This window comes from Pseudorca crassidens, chromosome X (assembly GCF_039906515.1).
Source record: "Pseudorca crassidens isolate mPseCra1 chromosome X, mPseCra1.hap1, whole genome shotgun sequence".
In the NCBI taxonomy this organism is placed as follows: Eukaryota; Metazoa; Chordata; class Mammalia; order Artiodactyla; family Delphinidae; genus Pseudorca; species Pseudorca crassidens.
In genome coordinates, this window is record NC_090317.1 from 31,241,820 (window position 1) to 31,266,740 (window position 24,921).

Genomic DNA, 24,921 nt, shown 5'->3' on the forward strand with positions numbered 1-24,921 from the left:
CCTTGACCTTCCTGACCTTGGCACTTTTGAGGGCTAAAGGCCAATTATTTTGCAAAATGTCCTTCAGTTTGGCTTAGTCCTAATGGTTTGTCATGATTCTATTCAGGTTTTCCTTCTTTAGCAGGAATTGCACAGAAATGATACTGTATTCTCATTGCAGCCTATCAGGTGACATGTAATTTTAATTTGTCCTGTATTGGTGATGTTAACTTGATTAAGCTGCTGTCTGTCAGGCTTCTCCACTGTAAAATTACTTTTTCTCTCCCTTCTAATTAATGGTGTTTCTGGGCAGGTAGTGGGAGTACCTTGAGACTCTATAAATATCTTGTTCCTCATCAAACTTTTTTTTTTACTTATAGTTGATTTACAGTATTGTGTTAGTTTCAGGTATACAGCAAAGTTATTCAGTTATAGATATATATTTTTTCAGATTATTTTCCATTATAGGTTATTATAAGACATTGACTATAGTTCCTGTGCTATACCGTAAATCCTTGTTGCTTATCTATTTTATGTATACTAGTTTGTATCTGTTAATTCCATACTCCTGATTTATCCCTCCCCCCTTCCTTTCCCCTTTGGTAAGCATAAGTTTGTTTTCTATGTCTGTGAGTCTGATTCTGTATTATTTTTTAGATTCCACATATATGTTATATAATATTTGTCTTTGACTTCACTTAGTATGATAATCTCTAGGTCAATTCACATTGCTGCAAATGGTAATATTTCATTCTTTTTTATGGCTGAGTAATATTCCATTGTATAAATATGCCATGTCTTCTTAATCCAATCTCCTGTTGATGGACACTTTTTTTCCATGTCTTGGCTATTATAGATAGTGCTGCTATGAACATTGGGTGGGGTGCATGTATCTTTTCAAATTAGAGTTCTCATCCTTTCTGGTTATATGCCCTGGAGTGGGATTGCTGGGTTGTATGGTAGTTCTATTTTTAGTTTTTTAAGGAACCTCCATACTGCTCTCCATAGTGGTTGCACCAATTTACATTCCCACCAACAGTGTACAAGGGTTCCCTTTTCTCCACACCCTCTTCACACATATACATTTACATCTATATTTCAATATGTTGAAAACTATGAATTCCCCTCAATACCTAAAATTCCTTTTTTAAAAAAATTTTTTATTGGAGTGTAGTTGATTTACCCTCAAATTCTAATACAACACCATAGAGCACATTCTAGCTTTCTGCCTTTCCATGTTTTCACCCCTCAATCTCTAATATTAAGAAACGTGTCTCCTGGGGAATTCCCTGGTGGTCCAGTGATTAGGCTCGGTGCTCTCACTGCCGAGGGCCTGGGTTCAATCCCTAGTTGGGGAACTAAGATCCCACAAGCTACACAGCTTGGCCAAAAAAATGAAAAGAAAAAAAAAGAAACGTGTCTCTCCCGTTATCTGGACAGTGCCACGTGCAGCCCGTATCCTGTTGATGCATGCTGCCCTCTCCGTCCCCGGATGTTGGCCTCCAACGGTCCCAGTCTGGCTGTGGCCGCTGTCCCCCAGCATGAATACCACCATCAGTTTGTTTGGGGTTCAACTCGCCATGCCAGGCCATCCTTGATGTTGCTTCCTCATCCTCTGCAGCCACATAAAGGGCCTTCACCATGCCCTCCCTCCCCTGCCCTCACCATAGGATGCCTACTTTGCTTGATGCCACTTAGGGCTTTCTGATGAAACTGTTCAGGAAGGGGAAGGGCATGAACTTTCTCTTTATTTTGACTGTTCAGTTGTTGTCACTTTTTTTCTCACAAATAAATTTTTTTTTTTTTTGCGGTACGCGGGCCTCTCACTGCTGTGGCCTCTCCCGTTGCGGAGCACAGGCTCCGGACGCGCAGGCTCAGCGGCCATGGCTCACGGGCCCAGGTGCTCCGCGGCACGTGGGATCTTCCCGGACCGGGGCACGAACCCGTGTCCCCTGCATCGGCAGGCAGACTCCCAACCACTGCGCCACCAGGGAAGCCCACAAACAAAAGTTTTAATGATTACTACCCTTCTGTTGGATGTTTAATTATCTCGCATACTTTTTGTTTTTGTTATTCTTATAAATAAATAGTGTTTTCATGCAGTCAGCATCCACATTTTCTTCATTATATTTTATGGTATTTTTGCTTGTCAACTTGAGTTCTTCAGATTAATATTAATTAGCTTACTAATTAATGATTATTTCTGATTTGATTATTACTTAATGATATTATAGAAATATGATGTCAGAAAATGAGGAAGCTGGGAATTAGATGATTTTTCAGATAACTAATAGAATCACGACTTCTTTCTCATAATAGCCATTTTTGAATGGAGATAATTTTAAAACCTATTATGTAGTAACCTCTTCCTGGTTATTTAAGGTTAAAGACGTGAGTTCAGAAAGTCTCATTTCCTTAGCATGGCATAGAAAGCCCTTCATATTGGGCACCCAAACTATCTTTCTAACCCCATTTTTGCCACTTCCCATTTTTATAACCTGTGCTGTTGCTGTACTGCATTATTTTTCCTTTGTTAAATATGCCACATTCTTTTGTATTGCTGTGATGGTGTTGGATTACCCAATAGGTAATTAAGCATGTGCTCAGAGCACCAACCAGGCATAGGCACCAAACGATGGGGGGCAAAAAGAGTACTTGATATCTCATGACCATCAGTTTTATGCTCATCAAAGATTTATTCCCATCTTTATCTTTGATTTCCTTTCCCCTAATTTACAGTATAGAGTTATGTGTATTTTGAAATACATACGAGGATGAATGTAAAGAGGCGATACAATACGCAAGAGGAAATGCAGTAGTCTTTTCTGTGATTAAGGCCTCTCTAAGTTTATTCAGACCCTCTGTGCCTTTGTTTTTGCTGGATCTCTTAACTCTGCTCCCCGCCTCCAGCTGAATTATATGATATTCCATCCTACTGTGTTTGACTGCACATCTATCAGATCACTTAGCACATTGTGTAATAATTACTTTTTAAATAGTCTCTCCCGACTAGACTATGAAGTCCATGATGAAAATGGTGTTTTCCTATCTAGCCTTCCATTTCCTGCATCTAACCCAGTGACTTATGCAAAGTAGAGATTCATTAAATGTTGTCGAACTGAACAACTTATTGTCCTGTCTGTAGATGCAGATGGTGGCCCTTGTAGGAGAGATTAAACGATCTCTCTTAAACTGTAGGACACTTGATTCAGTAGCATCTACTGGGATTAAGCTTGACATGTTTGAGTAGTCTAGTATTTTTAGTACATCATACTGTTCAGGGAATAGGTGGTGCTCAGAAAGAAGCGATCTACAAAAGCCATAAGATTCTTATGCAACAAGATGATTTACTAGTGGGTTTTCCTCCCAGCTTGTATAGTGTTCTCACAATCAGGATATATATTTAGATTTTTCTAGATTTATTTTTGTATATACATGTTCACTCAGTTACCTTAGTTATTTAAAAATCAAAGAACCTTTTCAGTTAGATTTGGACCAGAGATGCAGACACCTTCTGATCTGTTCACTAGAGGCAGTTTAGGGGGAAAAAAACATTTTTTTTTCTTTTTTAACATCTTCATTGGAGTATAATTGCTTTACAATGGTGTGTTAGTTTCAGCTGTATAACAAAGTAAATCAGCTATACATATACATATATTCCTATATCCCCTCCCTCTTGCGTCTCCCTCCCTCCCTCCCTATCCCACCCCTCTAGGTGGTCACAAAGCACTGAGCTGATGTCCCTGTGCTATGCGGCTGCTTCCCACTAGCTATCTGTTTTACGTTTGGTAGTGTATATGTGTCAATGCCACTCTCTCACTTCGTCCCAGCTTGCGCTTCCCCCTCCCCGTGTCCTCAAGTCCATTCTCTACGTCTGCGTCTTTATTCCTGTCCTGCCCCTATGAAAAAAACGTTTAAAAATTCTGTTGGATGGATTCTACATGACCACTGGTTCTTTCGCTGCATAAGTATCATTTATCTATGGCCTACAGCAGTCACGGAATGGCTTAACTTGGGCCTGTCCCAGAATGACAGTCCTGCCCCAGACTACAGAAAGATTCCAAAGACCATCTTTTGAGCATGGAGCCACCTGGGTAGAATGTCTTCGCCGGTGGCGGGTCCCAGATGCTAGTTAGCACATGGAAGCTGGTTTGTTGTGGGTATTGTCACAGGTCTGAAGTGAAATAAGAAAAACAACCATTTTGTGATGTTTTTCTCCCAGAAAGTTGAATTTATTGATCATTAAGAACCATCCTCTATTCTGAGATTGTCTGTTACTTTTTGGTTGTTAAAATGCCCATTTGCCCTTTCTTTAATGAAGTGATAGCGATGAGAGGTCGTGTACCCCTATTATCTGAAAGCCTTAAGGCAAGATGTGTTTCAGAATTTAGGTTCTTTTTGTTTTTTAGACAGGTAATAGAGTGCATGTCTCCTATATTACATAATAGCCCCAGTAGGAGCTGAACTGACACCCTGTAATCAGAGTAATATTTCCGCAGTGAAATGTATTTACACATATTAGCATATTTACACTGAGATAGAAAAAGCGTGTGTATAGCCTCACGTTTGTTCAGGTCAGGTTTTACTGCCAGATGAGTTCAGGTCAGTTCAGATTTTGCTGCCAAATGAGTTGAGTTACAGGCAGAAAAAAAAGAAACATTTGATTTCCAATTGTTTGGATTTTGAAACTGCGGATAAGAGGTCATGGATTAATAGTTGCCTTTGAAAATATTCCTACTTTGCAAAATAAAGTTGGCTACCCTTTGTAGGACCCCAGGCTGATTTGATATTTTACTGGTCCACAAAACCCAAAAAGCATGAGAAAACGCTCCCCTGAACACTATTGAAGTGAATATAGCTTTACTTTTATACTCATCTCTAGCCAACGATAATGGAATCTCTGCAGGTTGCAAGATTCCTCAAATATACATTCAATCAAAGTAAATTGAAAATAAGTTTATTTTGTAGCATTTTTAGGAGATTAGAAGAAGAGAGAAGGTTGCAGCAGAACACCACCCATAATTCCCAGTGATAGGTTGGGATTCTCTGATAGGGATTGGTTCTAGCCTGAAAGAACCTCTTCGATGCATTTGTTTGGCCAAATAGCTAAGTGAACTTTAGACCCTGTAGCTAGGTCTCTGTTGAGGAAGGGCAACGGCAATTAGCTATGTGAACTTACAAGTCTAAAATGAGTTAGCAGCTGTGAAAGCACTTTGACAATAAAGACCACTTTAACATGTAAAATTGTTATTTTAGGAATAATTCCGTAGCTGCAGTATATTGCCTTTCATACCACTACATGGTCTTTTAAGGTTCTTTTCTGCAGTACCCTGGCAGGATAGATTACATAGGTAAAATCTAATACTCTTTGCCTTCAAAATTTTGTGAAGGCACATTTACCTAATTATAACCTCATAAGTGGATATGAGTTGGTATACATCCACATGTCTTATATATAGTATGACGTAATAGAATCAAAGCAACACAACTACATAATCCTTATTCTAGCAAATTTGTCCAGAATGTGGACTTGGGAAAACAATTATTGTGCCCAGCTGTGCTGTAAATTTGTCTCTTACTTACAAACAGTATTTCTCAGTTAACCAATGTGCTAGTTATTGATTTGTTGACCCTCAGGTTCAAATTCACCCTTTTTGCCTGCTCTGTGGACATGGATCTGAGGCTTTGAAATATTTGTTTCCTTTGCCACTTGGCATTGAAGTTTTGTTAGTAGAAGGTTCTGGAAAGGCATACCACGAGGAGAGGGATTTGCTTCAAGCTTCCTGTGGGCTTGCTCAGCAGACTGTTCAGGCAACTCAGGCATCTTCTCTAGTGCTCGGTTTCTTCACCCAACTGTCAGTAGCTTTTCCTGGCGCCGCCTTAGACAGTGTTGTGGAAGAGTGCTTCTGGTAAGGCACTTCCCAGAGGTATGTTCCAAATGATAGGCTCATCTTTGAAATTTCTGGAAAATTTCAAAGCTGGCTCAGCTTTCCAGAAATTCCAAAGATGAGGACCACAGCAACTTCTCTGCCCTTCTGTGAGCTATGCCCTCTCCAAATGAGGTCTGGATCTTGGCCCTGGGTTGGGGGCACTCCCTTGGACCTTTAGCCTTGGGGGAGGGATCTCTTACATGGGTGCTTTATTTCAGCCCTACGGGTAGTAGTTGTTCCTGACATCTGACATGCCTGTATTTTTTAGAATTCTCTTTGCTTAGCGTTAGCCAGTTGCTCATCACTCTAGTTCCCTGTTATTCAAATCCCCTGTCAAAGCTAATAATTCTTTTTGTGAAACTCCCAGTTCAAATTAGTGTTTGGTTTCTCTCCTGATTAGGCCTAGACAGATGCAACCAGTTAAAGGTCCCTGTGAGCTACCATGTATCACTTGCAAAGTGATTTTTAAGAGATGATACTATTGTGTCTGCAGTTGAAAAAATTAAGACCACACATTTCACATATCCTTTGGGGACATGTTCTTCCCGCCGAGCCTCTGTGTATCTGTCTCTCCTCTCTTTGCACGTCCCCCACCTCTGCTGTTAGTTACTCTTGTCCCTTTCTCTTCCTATTCGCCTTTATAAACCCCATTTCTAATCCCAGCTTTGCCTTTAACAAGCTATCACTTGACCTCCCTGGGTCTCAATTTCCTTCTTGGTGAGGCAAAGATAATAAAAGATCATAAATTAATGAAATCAAGGACATGAAAGTGCTTTGTAATTAGTAGGGCATCATATAAAAGTAAAGTGATATTATTGGCATTTATTACATGGTTTTCTCTTCCATGTTTTTAATTTTTAGTTGCATTTTCTTTTAAGAGCTTTAAGGAGCCTTCAGGGGTACTTACAACCTGATAAAATAGATATAAATCCATGTAATTATTAGATGAGGTAGAATGTGCTGCGTGCTAAAATAGGGGAACACCAGGATTATGGGCACCCTGACAGTTACAATTTAGTTGTGGCCTGAGGATTTGCGGTTTAGTTCCAAGGAGCAAAGAGAGCCACCTGATCTTGAAGGACCTAAACTGCCATTTGTTAAATTGCTGTGACACAAATGAGCCTTGTGCTAGGCACTTTGCGTACATGATCATGTGTAATCTTTACATTTATTCCTATATTGTTAAATTATTTTATTGTGTCTTAGACTTATTTTCAAAATATTTGGCTGGAAGACAGATTTTTGTTCGTTTTGTTTTTAATGGAACCCCCCCTCCAGTTATATGTGTGTAGTCAGTGGTAGTGAAAGTCTTCAAGATGGAAAATTCTACTTTTTACGCAGCTTTTAAGGTATATTCTGTTTTTGTATATATCCACGGATACCTGCCTTTGAAAAAATTGGTTAAATGCTTTCACCTTAGCATAAGAATAAAGATTCTCTGTGATAATCTCTATATTGAAAAAAGGAAATGATTTGTTTAAAAATTATTCTCTCTTATTGGCCAGTAGATAGTGTGTCAGCGGGTGTAGTATATTCTAGGGGATGACACGGTTGACTGCAGGAAGAAATGTAGCATTCTATTTAAATTAGGGGTGGGTGCTCTTTGAATACAAAGTATTCTGTCAAATCACAGGGTGAGTGCATCTCCCAGTGGAAGATGTTGCAAAGTGCAAGTGACTGTGAGTCCTTCCGGAAGCACTTGTCCTCACAGCTTGGATTCTAGGAGATGCCTGCCCAAAGATACTTCACCTTTCTCTTAGGAAGTCAACAGGTCTAAGTCTTCAGATTTATTAAAAACTCCTTTAGTTTTGAATTTCTTTGTGTTGAGTTGTACATTTGTTCTTTGTCAGTTTGCAGACAAGATGGTAACTTCCTGTTTGTTTGGCAAACAAAATATGTGAGTATAGCATGTGCAGTTTTAAAAAATAGCTCCTATCAGAGCAGTGTTTTCTGAAGTATGGTGTGCGTGCTACTGGCAGCGTAAAGACTCCAGGCAGTACACAGACTTACACTTTCAATTTGAATAGGTTTGTTGTTTGTTTTAACGTTTATTAGGGAAAATTAAAAAAGCCTGGTGTATTACACTTGCGATTTCATGAATATTATTGCTGAAATGAAGACTAGGGCAGGTAACAACATCTCCTCCAGGCCAACTGCATTAGTGGTGCAGTGCTCAGGCATACTCGACAATGCATGGCTGCAGTCTTTTCAAGGAGAGAGCAAAACCTTACATCCAGAGAATGGTAATTTTTAAATCTACAGAGTATTTGTAGGATATGTAATTGTGAATTGGAATCAAGCCTGTGCTCTATATTTTGTTGGTTTTTTTTTTTTTTCTATTTTGTTCTGAACTAACATGGATCAGGAGATGAAATGGAATTTCTAAAATGTAAAGGTGCTACACTGTGAAGGAAATGCTCACACCTGGGCATGATTTTGATGAAATCAGTCATGTATCTTCAGATACGAAGACCTAATTTAGTAATTGCCTGAACCATCTGCTACTGATGTAAAAGGACCAACTGCAAAGAAAACAACTAGCACACAAATATGATGAAAATTATTTGAAATTTGTATTTTCATAAGCACGATAAGAAGGCACCTCTTTCCTTACCTGTCATATGTTTGGAGACACACATTCTGGTGTGAAATCTTTTAATCCCACATGTTATTTTGAAACACAAAAAGAGTGTGCTGTGCAAAACCTACGCCAGAGGTTCCTCAAAAAGTTAAACATAGAATTACCATATGACCCAGAAATTCCACTCCCAGGTATATACCCAAGAGAAAGGAAAACAAGTAGTCAAACAAATATATGTACATGCATGTTCACAGCTATTCACAAGAGCCAAAATATGGAAACAGCTCAAATGTCCATCGATGGATGAATGGATACACACTGTGGTATATGCTTACAATGCAATATTTAGCCATAAATAGAAATGAAGTATTGATACTGTATACATTATGGATGAACCTCCAAAACATTATGCTTCGTGAAAGAATTTTGGCACAAAGGATCACATAATGTATGATTCCACTTATGTGAAATATCAAAATAGATAAATGCATTGAGACAGAATGCACACTGGTGGCTGCCAGTGGCTGCGGGCAGCGGGGAGGACACCAAGCAGCTGCTTAATGGATATGGGTTTTTATTTTGGGGTGATGAAAATATCTGGGGACGAGACAGAAGTTGTGGTTGCCCACCGTTCGGAATGCGCTAATTGCCACTGAATTATTCAGTATAAAATTGTTAATTTTATGGTATGTGAATTTCACTTGAATAGAAAAAAACCCCACCCTACCCCACAGTGCGTGTGAGGTAATACATGAGGAATAGGATGGTGTTAGTCTGTGTACAAGTAAACATTTCTTGTTTTAGGAGTTGTGTCTGTTTTCATAGTTGCCTTTTCATTGCAGTACGTTATAGCAGTTTTCCATTTGCAGTAATAAGTATAACGTTTTCCTTTTAAGATAAATGCAAACTTTTAAAGGGTTGATTTAAAGAAAAATCAAATAATAAATGTAGGAGTGAGATGACAAATGAAGGCAATTTACAGATGACTGAGGAATAGGAAACTTTAAGAATCATTGCTATTCTGTGTTCAAGCCAATTAGTTTTTGAGTACATATTAGGTACTGGATGCCGTTCATCAAAGGTGAATAAGATGTGTTTTGGGCCTTGGATGCTGTCAGCCTAATAGGGGAGATAAGCCATGAAGGTAAATCATTTTAGGAAGAGGCTGAATGTGCCAAGTGCAAAAACTGAGAACAGGCTGAGGTCAAGACTAGGTACCTGTTGGGTTACCAGTACATTGAAGAAAACACTAGAACATATAGGGAGAAAATGAACAGAGAAATTGGCTTTTGACTTTAGGAACAAGGAGCAGAAATAATTAATAAAGGCAACAGACAATATATTCAAGCCCCTTCCTGACCGTTTTCTCTCTCAGTCCTGGGCTCCTCTTCTCCCCAATGACCCTACATTTTAAAGATAGTGTGTAGAGGGCTTAGTGGTGGTCTTTGGAGCTGGGCTGCCTGGAGTTGAATTCCAGTCCCAGTGTTTACTCATTGTATACCTCATGGCACTTGATTTTTCTATTCCTTACTTTTCTCTTCTGTAAAATGGGGATATTAATAGGACCTACATTATAAGGTCATAGTAAAGTTAAGTTAAATGGTTTACTGAGTAAAGCATTTATAACACTACTTAGCGCATGGCAGTTGATCAACAAATATTAGCCATTATCATCATCTCTGGTCAGTGAGTCCTATCTATTCTAGCTCCTAAAAATTTTTTTGAATGTCCCTCCCTACTACTTTAGTTTAAGACTTTATGTTGTCACAATTGCAATTATCCCTTAACTAGTTTGCCTCCCTCTCTCCTCACCATTCCCTCTGTGTCACTTGACTGCCTAACCCACCCCTGCTTATTCTTAAAAACTCAGCTCAGGTGTCACCTCTGTGGAACTTGCCCCATTCCCTGCCCAGTTAGGGCGCTCCATGTGCATTCTTGTCACCTCCACTGTCATGCATCTCACATCGTATTGTGACTGTATTTGATACTCCCTGGGCTGTGGCCACCTTTAGGGTTGTGGGGAGCTGGGCTTACTCAGGTTTGAACTTCCAGCCTAAACACAACAAAAGTAGGTGCTTATTAATTGTTTGGGGGGATGAATGAACGTTTTCTGCCTGTAGAAAGTTAGCTTTCAGTCTTTATTTCAGAGGCTGAGGCGAGTCCTGCAAGAGTTTAGAAAAGGGGGCATTTGGTTGGAGAATCCAATTAGGCTTCAGAAAGGTAGAGCTTGTGACTTCCCTGGCGGTCCAGTGGTTAGGGCTCCTCACTTCCACTGTAGGGGGCACAGGTTCGATCCCTGGTTGGGGAACTAAGATCCCGCATGCAGCGCACATGAAAATAAATAAATAAATAAAAGACTAACAGGTTTTTTTTTTTTTTTAAAAAAAGGTAGAGCTTGATTTGGAACTTAAGAACAGAGGAGCAGCCACAATCCAGGCAAAGGAAATGTTTTATGAATTGAATGGATAGTGACAGAAAAAAACCAGCATCTCCAAAATAGAAGAGACCACCTGCTGAGGGTGTGTGTACTGGGGGGGAGGAGTTATATGCTGAAAAGTACAAGGAGTTCCCAACCTATCAATGCCATGAATTCTAAAGGTTTACTTACAGATAATTTGTTTGGACATGATACATCATATATATGACGGTGAGGTTTCTGGCCCTGCCCCACGTATTGTATTTAACCTACGTAAGGAGCTGATCTATCCCATGGGCAGTACTAGTTTGGTTTCCAGGGCCTGGGAGCAGGGTGTCTGGAAAGGCATGATGGATTCTGGGCTGGAAGACACAGTGGTACTGGAAGTTGAGCTTGGTTGTTCTCCTATGACCCTTTCTGCACCCTTCTCTGTCTCAGCTTCTCTTTCTTCATCTCTAGTCAAGTTTCTCTATCCAGCAAGGCCCCCTGCCAACTTCCTTAAAATAACACCCCACCCTAGGTTGCCAGGGTTCCAGAAGGCTCCCTCTCACTACCACCCTTCCCCATTCCCTGAGGGCAGCAGCTGCCTGCGGTTTGAAGAAACTTGACTGAACTCATTCACACCAAGGTGTGAAAAACTGATAGCGACCTCATCCCGGCAACTGTACTTGGTACAATTTCAGGAAACTTCTATTTAGCTAAAATGATAAAATAAACCTGTAATTGCTGGAATTTCTGGCAGTAGTACAGAGCAAACAATGAGAGAGAGAGAGACAGAGAGAGAGAGAGAGGAGAGGAGAGGAGAGGAGAGGAAGACACAAGAGTTGGAGAGAAAGTTTATTGGACGGGGAGTTGGTACTGTAGGAAAAGATATTTGGGGACAAGGGAAACCTCTGCTAATTTCCCTTTCCCCTTAACCTCCCTCCCCAAAATTGTTTCTGTGTAACACTTCCATCTGGATTCTCTTGAATTCATAGAAACTATAAATTGTAATTTCTTTTAAAAAAGCTGTAACTCCCATGGCAATTCTGGGTAAAAGGGTCTGTGCTTTCCAGATATGTGCAACTCTGGGATGGCTTATAATGAGAAATAGGGTTGAATAAACAAGGTGGGGCTGGGGTTGAGGGGACCTTGAAAGTGGAGTCTACATCCACACAAATAAGGAGTCATGGAATGCTGAGATGATGAAAGCAATAAGGAAGCCATAATTAATTCTAAATTTCAGATTAAAAAAGATGTCGAGTTAGGTTTACTCTTGGCTATCGCATGATTAGTTAATACAGAATCCTATCTTTTGCTACCGATTTTTCATTGTTCTGGGACTGATTCCTTTAACTGTTAGTGTCTGTTTCCCTGGATGGCTGATTCTTCTCTGTGTCTTCTGAACCAATCTTTCCTTTAGGATTCAAGATCCTAGAGGCTTTTATGACTCTTGTATTTCCAACTAGCCCATAGGGACTTATACACTATATTTCTGTGTCCCAATGGCAAAATTCAAATCTAGTGGTAGCAAAACACAGCTCCCTTTTATAAGACCATATTATTTTGTTTAAGTAAAAACCTCCAGCCTTTCTAACCATACCAGAGAATACACAGAAGATAGTGGTTAATGATCTGCATCAGTGAGCCCTTACAGCTGCAGAAACCACCACCCCTCTCCCTAACCCTATGCATGTGTTAGACTGTGTTGTGAATAGGCTCTTCCCTATGGGGAACTGCTTTGTCTTTTATTCCTTATATTGTTCATTACGTTAATATCCTTGCCATTTCTACCCAGCCAGTTGCATAAGGGGGGAGGCCAGGAAATGGGGTAAGAGAGGGATTTGAGACATTTCCTTAAGGCTAAATTATAATTTCCATATTGGAATGGAAGTTTCATAGGTCATTAATCAAATACATATATTTTTCTCTATTTTGAAAGCTACAAGGGCTTGCTAGCATTGGGCCCTCCTGTGCCTCGTTTGTGTATTTTACTAGTGACTGCTCAGCGTACCCTTTGAGTTACTGCGTATTGGTGATGTGCAATGGCTTGCTTGGTTGAATTCACTGTTTTATATTTTATTTTTTTGTTCAATCTAGTGAAGCAGTTATTGTCAAAATTGGATTTTGTGATTCACTCTTTCATCATCACTGGTTATGATAATTTAATAGGGTGTAACAGTCCAAAGAATATGCTTTTATCCTTTGCAATTAGCAGTCTGTAGAAATGACTGGTTTCAGGAGACACTTTCATTTTTCAGTGTTCACCGGTCTAGGTGGTGATAAACCAGTGAAATGCATTTCTTCAGTTTCTAGCTTTACAAATACTGAGAGGGCAGACAGCAGAATCAAGAACTACAATTCTGAAGCCTGTGGAAGGAAAACCACATTCACAGAAAGAGAGACAAAATGAGAAGGCAGAGGACTTTGTACCAGGTGAAGGAACAAGATAAAACCCCAGAAAAACAACTAAATGAAGTGGAGATAGGCAACCTTCCAGAAAAAGAATTCAGAATAATGATAGTGAAGATGACCCAGGACCTCGGAAAAAGAATGGAGGCAAAGATCAAGAAGATTCAAGAAATGTTTAACAAAGACCTAGAAGAATTAAAGAACAAACAGAGATGAACAGTACAATAACTGAAATGAAAAATACACTGGAAGGAATCAGTAGCAGAATAACTGAGGCAGAAGAACGTATAAGTGACCTGGAAGACACAATGGTTGAATTCACTGCTGTGGAACAGAATAAAGAAAAAAGAATGAAAAGAGATGAAGACAGCCTAAGAGACCTCTGGGACAACATTAAACACAACAACATTCGAATTATAGGGGTCCCAGAAGGAGAAGACAGAGAAAAAGGACCTGAGAAAATATTTGAAGAGATTATAGTCAAAAACTTCCCTAACATGGGAAAGGAAATAGCCACCCAAGTCCAGGAAATGCAGAGAGTCCCATACAGGATAAACCCAAGGAGAAACACCCAAGACACATAGTAATCAAACTGACAAAAATTAAAGACAAAGAAAAATTATTGAAAGCAGCAAGGGAAAAACGACAAATAACATACAAGGGAACTCTCATAAGGTTAACAGCTGATTTCTCAGCAGAAACTCTACAAGCCAGAAGGGAGTGGCATGATATATTTAAAGTGATGAAAGGGAAGAACCTATAACCAAGATTACTCAACCTGGCAAGGATCTCATTCAGATTCAATGGAGAAATCAAAAGCTTTACAGACAAGCAAAAGCTAAGAGAATTCAGCACCACCAAACCAGCTCTACAACAAATGCTAAAGGAACTTCTCTAAGTGGGAAACACAAGAGAAGAAAAGGACCTACAAAAACAAACCCATAACAATTAAGAAAATGGTCATAGGAACATACATATCGATAATCACCTTAAATGTGAATGGATTAAATGCTCCAACGAAAAGACACAGGCTCGCCGAATGGATACAAAAACAAGACCCATATATATGCTGTCTACAAGAGACTCACTTCAGACCTAGGGACACATACAGACTGAAAGTGAGGGGATGGAAAAAGATATTCCATGCAAATGGAAATCAAAAAAAAGATGGAGTAGCAATACTCATATAAAATAGACTTCAAAATAATGTCACAAAAGACAAAGAAGGACACTACATAATGATCAAGGGATCAATCCAAGAAGAAGATATAACAATTATAAATATATATGCACCCAACATCGGAGCACCTCAATACATAAGGCAACTGCTAACAGCTATAAAAGAGGAAATCAACAGTAACACAATAATAGCGGGGGATTTTAACACCTCACTTACAACAATGGACAGATCATCCAAGCAGAAAATTAATAAGGAAACACAAGCTTTAAATGACACAATAGACCAGATAGATTTAATTGATATTTATAGGACATTCCATCCAAAAACAGCAGATTACACTTTCTTCTCAAGGGCACATGGAACATTCTCCAGGAAAGATCACATCTTGGGTCACAAATCAAGCCTCAGTAAATTTAAGAAAATTGAAATCATATCAAGCATCTTTTCTGACCACAGCGCTATGAGATTAGAAATAAATTACAGGGGAAAAAAACATAAAAACCACAAACACATGCAGGCTAAACAATAAGTTACTAAATAACCAAGAGATCACTGAAGAAATCAAAGAGGAAATCAAAAAATACCTAGAAACAAATGACAACGAAAACACGACGATCCAAAACCTATGGGATGCAGCAAAAGCAGTTCTAAGAGGGAAGATTATAGCTATACAAGCCTACCTCAAGAAACAAGAAAAATCTCAAATAAACAATCTAGCATTACACCTAAAGGAACTAGAGAAAGAAAAACAAACAAAATGCAAAGTTAGTAGAAGGAAAGAAATCATAAAGATCAGAGCAGAAATAAATGAAATAGAAACAAAGAAAACAATAGCAAAGATCAATAAAACTAAAAGCTGGTTCTTTGAGAAGATAAACAAAATTGATAAACCATTAGCCAGACTCATCAAGGAAAAGAGGGAGAGGACTCAAATCAAGAAAATTGGAAATGAAAAAGAAGTTACAAAAGACACGTCAGATATACAAAGCATCCTAAGAGACTACTACAAGCAACTCTGTGCCAATAAAATGGACAACCTGGAAGAAATGGACAAATTCTTAGAAATGGACAAATTCTTGGAAGGTATAACATTCCAAGACTGAACCAGGAAGCAATAGAAAATATGAACAGACTAATCACAAGTATTGAAATTGAAACTGTGATTAAAAATCTTCCAACAAACAAAAGTCCAGGACCAGATGGCTTCACAGGTGAATTCTATCAAACATTTAGAGAAGAGCTAACACCCATCCTTCTCAAACTCTTCCAAACAATTGCAGAGGAAGGAACACTCCAAACCTCATTCTATGAGGCCACCATCACCCTGATACCAAAACCAGACAAAGATACTACAAAAAAAGAAAATTACAGACCAATATGACTGATGAATATAGATGCAAAAATCCTCAACACAGAATCCAACAACACATTAAAAGGATCATACACCATGATCAAGTAGGATTTATCCCAGGGATTCAAGGATTCTTCAATATATGCAAGTCAATCAATGTGATACACCATATTAACAAATTGAAGAATAAAGACCATATGATCATCTCAGTAGATGCAGAAAAAGCTTTTGACAAAATTCAACACCCATTTTGATAAAAACTCTCCATAGAGGGAACCTACCTCAACATAATAAAGGCCATATATGAGAAACCCACAGCAAACATCATTCTCAATGGTGAAAAACTTAAAGCATTTCCTTAAAGATGAGGAACAAGACAAGGATGTCCACTCTCACCACTGTTATTCAACATAGTTTTGGAAGTCCTAGCCACAGCAATCAGTGAAGAAAAAGAAATAAAAGCAATACAAATTGGAAAAGAAGAAGTAAAACTGTCACTGTTTGCAGATGACATGATACTATATGTAGAGAATCCTAAAGATGCCAGCAGAAAACTACTAGAGCTAATCAATGAATTTGGTAAAGTAGCAGGATACAAAATTAATGCACAGAAATCTGTTGCATTCCTATACACTAATGATGAAAAATCTGAAAGAGAAATTAAGGAAATACTCCCATTTACCACTGCAACAAAAAGAATAAAATACCTAGGAGTAAACCTACCTAGGGCGACAAAAGACGCATATGCAGAAAACTATAAGACACTGATGAAAGAAATTAAAGATGATACAAACAGATGGAGAGATATACCATGTTCTTGGATTGGAAGAATCAATATTATGAAAATGACTATACTCCCCCAAGCAAGCTACAGATTCAATGCAATCCCTATCAAATTACCAATGGCATTTTTTACAGAACTAGGACAAAAAAATCGTAAAATTTGTATGGAGATACAAAAGACCCCGAATAACCAAAGCAGTCTTGAGGGAAAAAAATGGAGCTGGAAGAATCAGACTCCCTGACTTCAGACTCTACTACAAAGCTACAGTAATGAAGACAATATGGTACTGGCACAAAAACAGAGACATAGATCAATGGAACAGGATAGAAAGCCCAGAGATAAACCCACACAACTATGGTCAACTAATTTATGACAAAGGAGGCAAGGATATACAATGGAGAAAAACAGTCTCTTCAATAAGTGGTGCTGGGAAAACTGGACAGCTACATGTAAAAGAATAAAATTAGAACACTCCCTAACACCATACACAAAAATAAACTCAAAATCAGTTAGAGACCTAAATGTAAGACTGGACACTATAAAACTCTTAAAGGATAACATAGGAAGAACACTCTTTGACATAAATCACAGCAAGATCTTTTTTGACTCACCTCCTAGAGAAATGGAAATAAAACCAAAAATAAACAAATGGGACCTAATGAAACTTAAAAGCTTTTGTAAAGCAAAGGAAACTACAAAGAAGACGAAAAGACAACCCTCAGATGGGAGAAAATATTTGCAAACGAATCAATAGACAAAGGATTAATCTCCAAAATATATAAACAGGTCATGCAGCTCAATATTAAAAAAACAAACAACCCAATCCAAAAATGGGCAGAAGACCTAAATTGACATTTCTCCAAAGAAGACATACAGATGGCCAAGAGCCACATGACAAGCTGCTCAACATCACTATTATTAGAGAAACGCAAATCAAAACTACAATGAGGTATCACCTCACAGCAGTTAGAATGGGCATCATCAGAAAATCTACAAACAACAAATGCTGGAGAGGGTGTGGAGAAAAGGGAACCCTCTTGCACTGTTGGTGGGAATGTAAATTGATACAGCCACTGTGGAGAACAGTATGGAGGTTCCTTAAAAAACTAAAAATAGAACTACCATATGAGCCAGCAATCCCACTACTGGGCATATACCCAGAGAAAACCATAATTCAAAAAGACCCATGCACCCCAATGTTCATTGCAGCACTGTTTACTATAACCAGGTCATGGAAGCAACCTAAATGCCCATCAACAGACAAATGGATAAAGAAGATGTGGTACCTATATACAATGGAATATTGCTCACCCATAAAAAGGAACAAAATTGGGTCATTTGTAGAGACGTGGTTGGATCTAGAGACTATCATACAGAGTGAAGTAAGTCAGAAAGAGAAAAACAAATATCGTGTATATATATATATATATATATATATATATATATATTTTTTTTTTTTTTGCTGTACGTGGACCTCCCACTGTTGTGGCCTCTCCCGCTGTGGAGCACAGGCTCCGGACGCGCAGGCTCAGCGGCCATGGCTCACGGGCCCAGCTGCTCTGCGGCATGTGGGATCTTCCTGGACCCGGGCACAAACCCGCGTCTCCTGCATCGGCAGGTGGACTCTCAACCACTGCGCCACCAGGGAAGCCCACAAATATCGTATATTAATGCATATATGTGGAGCCTAGAAAAATGGTACAGATGAACTGGTTTGCAGGGCAGAAATAGAGATACAGATGTAGAGAACAAACATATGGACATCAAGGGCGGAAAGTGCCGGGGGTGGGTGGTGTGATGAATTGGGAGATTGGGATTGAAATATATACACTAATATGTATAAAATGGATAACTAATAAGAACCTGCTGTATAAAAAACAAATAAAATCAAATTCAAAAAAAATACTGTCTTGATTTAGGCAAAAGATAATTGACATTTCCCTTCTTTATTGTAGCTGTTTCCTTTGCTCAGTTCAGTTATTGAGCCATTCAAGTCTCCATCCATTTGTCAAGTGAAGAAAAATACACAACCTAAAAGTTATGAGTTATGTTTTATTCAGGGACCTCACTAAGGACTGTAGCCTGGGAGACAGCCTCTCAGAGAGCTCTGAGGAACTGTTCCAAAGAGGTAAGGGAGGAGCCACGATATACAGGAGTTTTTGCTTAAAAAGAAAAATCATGTAGCTGGACATCAGAAGATTACTGCTAATCACAAAAGACAAAAATCTCAAGTTAATGATTTTAGTGCTTTTCTGTGTATGGGAAGATGTAAGAGTCTGGGCTCATTGAAATTATTCCTTAGATATGTATCTTAATCCATCCTGAATTCCCCTCCGGGTACACTGACAGGGTGCCCGCATCGGCTGATGGCTTAATGGAAGGCAACATTCCTTGGATGCCATCAAACCAATATTCTGTTGAGTCCGAAGAGAGAGAGTACCTCAGTATCATTTAAAGAGCAACAATGAAGGACTTCCTTGGTGGTAGAGTGGTTGGGAATCCGCCTGCCAATGCAGGAGACACGGGTTCAAGCCCTGGTCTGGGAAGATCCCACATGCCGCGGAGCAACTAAGCCCGCGCGCCACAACTATTGAGCCTGAAAGCCACAACTACTGAGCCTGTGTGCCACAAGTACTAAAGCCCGAGTGCCCAGAGCCCGTGCTCCGCAACAAGAGAAGCCACCGCAATGAGAAGCCCGTGCACCACAACGAAGAGTACCCCCCGCTCACCGGGACTAGAGAAAGCCCACACGCAGCAAGGAAGACCCAACGCAGCCAAAAATAAAAAAAATAATAAAGATAAATTAAAAATAAAAAAGAATTAAACTGACATGTGCCAGATTAATAGGAGAAAGTCAAATTTAATTTTGTATGTATGAGAACCCCGCATACATGAGAGGTTCAAAGATAGAAAGGTAAAATGACATATATATGCCATCCTGAGCTAGGGAATGGGATAGGGCCCTGGGGCTTCCAAGGATGGGAGGGTAATTCACAGAACTATAAGAAGAGCAGATGTTGGGTAATTAGGTGTTTGCCCTGACATACACTGGGCCACTCAGATAAAATTTATCTCTAAGTAATAACTTATTCTGGAAAAGACCCCCAATTTAAATTCTTCTAGGTAGTTAAGGGACGGGCAAACGTTCCTCTTGAGCCTGCAGAATCTTGATTGCCTTTAGCTCAAAATAATCCTCATACAAAAGTGGTACATTTTGGGAAGGCTCGTTCTGAACACCTTTAGAAGGATAAGACTCTTTAATGATTTCTTGCTTAATTATCATCTGAAAACAATGCTTAGTTGTAGAGGAGAGAAGAACTTACCTCTGCTGACTTGATTTCACTAAAATTGCCTCCTATAATTGGGTTACTATATGTGACAGGCCCTGAGTAAAGTGTAATAAAAATATATGAAAGACCCAACCACCACTCTCAGGAGTTTATAGTCTAGTGTATTGTTTATAGAAACAGTTATAATCCAAGGTGACAGGAGCTGTAATATTCGAAGTGCTATGGGAGTTTACAAAACCTAGCACCAGAATCTGCTAAGGGATGTGAGGGAAGGTTTCATGGAAGGAGGTATGGTTGGACACTTAAGTATGAGTAGAAATTGGCTTTGGTAGACAAGGAGGGCAGGGAATTCCAAGTGGAGAGAATATCATATGTAAGGCCACTGGGGTGTGAGAGAGTATGGCGCATTTGAGGTCTATTGCAAGAAATTGCTAATTGAGGGACATAAGAGAGCTCTGCGAATTGGCTTTGGGAGGGTATTTCTGCCATAGGTGTACGTGGATCGTTCTGCATCTTTAGTCATATAGCATCCTATATCTTCATGGCCTATTCTTTCTGTCCTGTGGCCATTTACTTCCTCATGATCAGTGTGAGAAGACCTCTTTTTCCCCTTTTTGGTGATGTTTAGGAGTCATGTTTGTCTCTTTTCCCCCGAAAATAAATATTAGTACAATACAGAGGTGACTAATGAACACTGAATTAGATGTCAGGGGACCTAAATTCTTGTTTTCCAGTTCTCTTAGCAGCTATGTCACTTGAGCCAAGTCATTTAATAAGTGTCTCTTCACTAGGAAAATGGGGATGTTAACATCTGCACTGCCTACCTCAGGGTCGGGGTGAAAATGAAAACGAGACTCTTAAAAATTAAGAGGTATTGGGACTTCCCTGGCGGTCCAGTGGTTAGGACTCCGCGCTTTCACAGCAGGGGCCATGGGTTCCATCCCTAGTCAGGGAACTAAGATCCCGCGTCCTGCATGCCACGTGGTGCCGCAAAAAAAAAAAAAAAAAAAAAAAAAAAATTTAAAAATGAACAAGTATAATAAACTTTTTAACTTGGAATTCTGTTGGGTGAGGCTATCACTTAACACTTAAAAGAAGTAAAATACTTTGTGGAGTATCTAGATAGGAAAATTAGGTTGAAAAGTTATTGACAAGTGGAAATATTCTTACTTCTTTATTAACTCCGTATGTCTACCCTTCTGACTGTGGAATGTCATTTAGCTTGTGTCTATGTTTCCAAACTTAACATGATAACATTTCTTCCTTCCCAATCGTCTACCACGTGTAACTTAGCTTCTTTCCAATTCTCACTATAGCTATTAAATAGTAATGAATTTAAGACTTAGGTTGGTAAGCTATGAGTTGTTATATTGTATCGTCAACCTTGAATAATTGACATCTCTTAGGTAGTTTGAATTACTCATGACTTAGCCTCAATCATTTGTGTTACCATATAGTGGTATGACCTGAGTTTTGTTACATTTTAGGGATATATAAGACGGTTATGACTCATTCAACTAGGAATGGGAAGTTTTGAAACAGTGGCCTTCTACTCCCTTTGCCGTTTTTCCCAAGCCAGTGACAGTACAGGCAGAGTTATTAGTAACAGAAAAGGAGGCTTCCATTCATTTTCTTCCTTTTGACCCCACCTTTCCCATGAGATAGAGTGGCCATACTACTGGAATCTGATAATTCACCTGAAATATACACTTCTGGGCTATAGACATATGAGCAATTGCTCCCAATATAAATACCCCTGGCCATCCCTTCTTTAGATCAATGTTTCTGAAAATATACCATCTAAGAATATTTCCACACAACAGAAAACTCTATAAACCATCCAACTCATCCTGCTGTAAGAAGGAGGATGAAAGAAGAAATGAGAAGAGTACTGCTATACATGAGATGACACGATGATGATGCTATTTTAAATAGAATGTAAGTGAATTATTTATACTTGATTAATATAGACTCTATCATCAAAAATAATGTCCAATTACTGTGGACTACCAGGAGGTAGTTACTACCCTCTTCGCTTTTTACAACTTCTAGATGAACTAGTTCATGTGAATTTGAATAAAACACCCTGTTCTAGTTCAAAGCTAATATAAAATGATTATTGCTTTTTTTTTCTGCCAGGTCTGAGGGAAATACTCTAGCAATTGTTTTGTTTTCCACAAAACTAAATGTTGAAATGGTCTGGCTTATTCTCTCTTTGTTTTAAAATCTATGGTACTGGACTTCCCTGGTGGCACAGTGGTTAAGAATCCGCCTGCCAGTGCAGGGGACACGGGTTCGATCCCTGGTCCGGGAAGATCCCACATGCCGCGGAGCACCTAAGCCTGTGTGCCACAACTACTGAGCCTGTGCTCTAGAGCCCCTGAGCCCCAACTACTGAGCCCGTGTGCCACAACTACTGAAGCCCACACACCTTAGAGCCTGCACGCTGCAACTACTGAGCCCATGTGCCGCAACTACTGAAGCCCGCGCGCTCTAGGGCCCGTGAGCCTCAACTACTGAGCCCGTGTGCCGCAACTACTGGAGCCCGCGCACGTAGAGCCCGTGCTCCACAACAAGAGAAGCCACCGCAATAAGAAGCCCGTGCACCGCAATGAAGAGTAGCCCCTGCTCGCCGCAACTAGAGAAAGCCCGCACGCAACAACGAAGACCCAATGCAGCCAAAAATAAATAAATAAAAATAAATAAAATCTATGGTACCATTGATACATAGTTTTAAAACATTCTTCCAAAGACCCAGTGGATTAAATCATTTTTATGTCCCCTAAATACTGCCCTTTTTTGAAGATTTCTTGAGAAAAGTGTGGCACACATCCAAAATCACATTCTTCCATTTTTTTCTGTATTTGAATTTTTTCCTTACAAGTTAGTGGAAAGGAAAAGTGGTCAGTTTTTGCACTCAATAAACAAGAAGGTGTAGATAGATTTTATCTAGGGCATTTTTAAGTCATTGAGAGAATATTTTAAAGTATTAACTACTTTTTGAAATTATTGGCAGAATCCTCTTAACCCACTTTAACATAAAGTGCTTGAAGAAGATGAAAAGATTTTTTATTGGCAAATGAAAGAAAGCACCATGGTTTTTGCATCATTGCATAAATGTAAGAAATTATGTATACATCAAAAGGATGAGACAAAGCTGAATGCTAAATGCCAACTTCAACGAGAGCTTGTCTGTTTGACACTGAGCATAATGGGGTGTGGTTCCACAGCAAGAGAACGCTAAATATTTACACCCCAGCACACGTTTCTCTGGTAAAGCTTCTTATCCTAGATTAATCTCCCAGCTAACACTATTATCCCTTTTTTAACAACCCCCTTCTTACACTTGGATTTTCTCCCTTAATTCTTCATGAGATTCTAAACCTTCTGGATCCAATCCCCTGTCCTCACTCTCCCATCTATATCTGTGGTCTTCATGAATCCTTTTTGTTTGTGGTATGGACCTTCAGGTGAATTCTCTTGTTTTACTGCAAGTAGTAAAGCAACAATAACAGCTCCCCCACCCTCAACTCTTTTCTTCCAAAGATCACAGCTCCATCGTTTAGCTGTTCTGTTGGTATCCATTTCTTATCAATTCTCTGGAGGTTTTGAACCAGAGCTGTGATATATACAGCCAACAATGTTGCATAGTAACGCAGAGTTGCTGCCCAATCCAGATCTAGTTCTCTTACATCCATATTCTTTGCTTTTTAGGCTTGAGAGTGATGAAGAAAGTTAGTGAGATTAGTGTGTACCGTGAAGTCTGGGGAGGTTTACTTTCTTAGGCCACTTACCCTCATGCTCTGGCTTTTGCCTCAGTGTCTTTTCCTTGCCATCTTGCTTCACTTTATAAAGTGTCAGAAAAGTTCCTTGAACGTTGTGTGCATTATGTGCTTTAGGAAGAATGCATAGTATGGTCCATGTGATGGAGGAACGTTTATAAACTGTAGACTCAGATTACCATGGAAGACATCACAGAAAAGAATGCAATTTGAGTTGGGTCTAGAGGGATGAATGGAGTTTAGAAAAGTGGACCAGGGAAGGGATTTCTTGCAGGAGGACCTCTGGAGCAAAGGAGGGGAAGAACAAAGCGGGCTTGTGAGGTATAGAATGGGAAATTGGTGTTAGGAGATACTAGGCTGTGAATTCGAAGAGTAGGTTGGCCGGCTTGTCTTGAGTTTTGCGTGTTGGGCGTAGTTGTTTAATTCCTTGAGTGATCCACTCTTTCAAGAAATGGCTTCTCATGGCTCATAGGATAAAATCCAAACCTCTTTGCTGGCACGTAAGGTCTTCTGTGATATGGTTCTGTGTATCTTAAAACCCACGCCCCTCAACACCATGCACCTGAAGCTCCTTCCATTTGTACTGAAGACTTTCCTGATTCTCCAACTTGTTGTAATCCTCAAACCTGTGTGTGTCTCTGCACAGACTTTTTTTCTGGAGTCCACCTGGTGAATGCCTCATTCTTCAGGCCTCAGTTGCAGCACTAATTTCATTGTTCCTCTGCTGCTGTAGAATCCTGGGCTTATGCTGCTAAAACTTCTACACCATATTTTGTGCTGTCAGAGTACATGTTTGCTTCCCTCACTCAACTAGAAGCTTCCTGAAAGCACGGGATTGTGTCTTATTCACCATGTCATCCATATCACCTAACAGAGTACCTACCTAACGTGTAGCAAGTTCTTGACAGATATTTGTTGAATAAAATATTTTCGGCACATTTAATTTACGCCATGTATAGTTGTATTTTAAGAGAGTCATCTAGAAGCAATGTGATTGCTAGATTAAAGATGGGAGATGCAGAGAGGCCAGTTATATGCATTTTTTGGGAAATAGTTCATTTGTTAAAAAACAAAGAAACAGTAGGGGTTAGATTCCTGGAAAATTGATAAAGAATAAAGGATAGGAGTTATTGGTTGGCTACTAGGGACTGGGAGAGGGAAGAGTTAAAGATAATAAAGATTTAAGGTAATATGACAAATATCAGGACAATGACCCTTGAAAAAATAAGATCAACAT

At 39.4% G+C, this 24,921-nt stretch overlaps 1 protein-coding gene across 8 annotated transcripts in view; it reads left to right on the forward strand.

Moving 5' to 3' along the window:
* Nucleotides 1-24,921, forward strand: part of KLHL13 (kelch like family member 13) — a 186,737-nt gene that overhangs the window by 88,613 nt on the left and 73,203 nt on the right. The gene's annotated exons all lie outside the window — the stretch shown is intronic.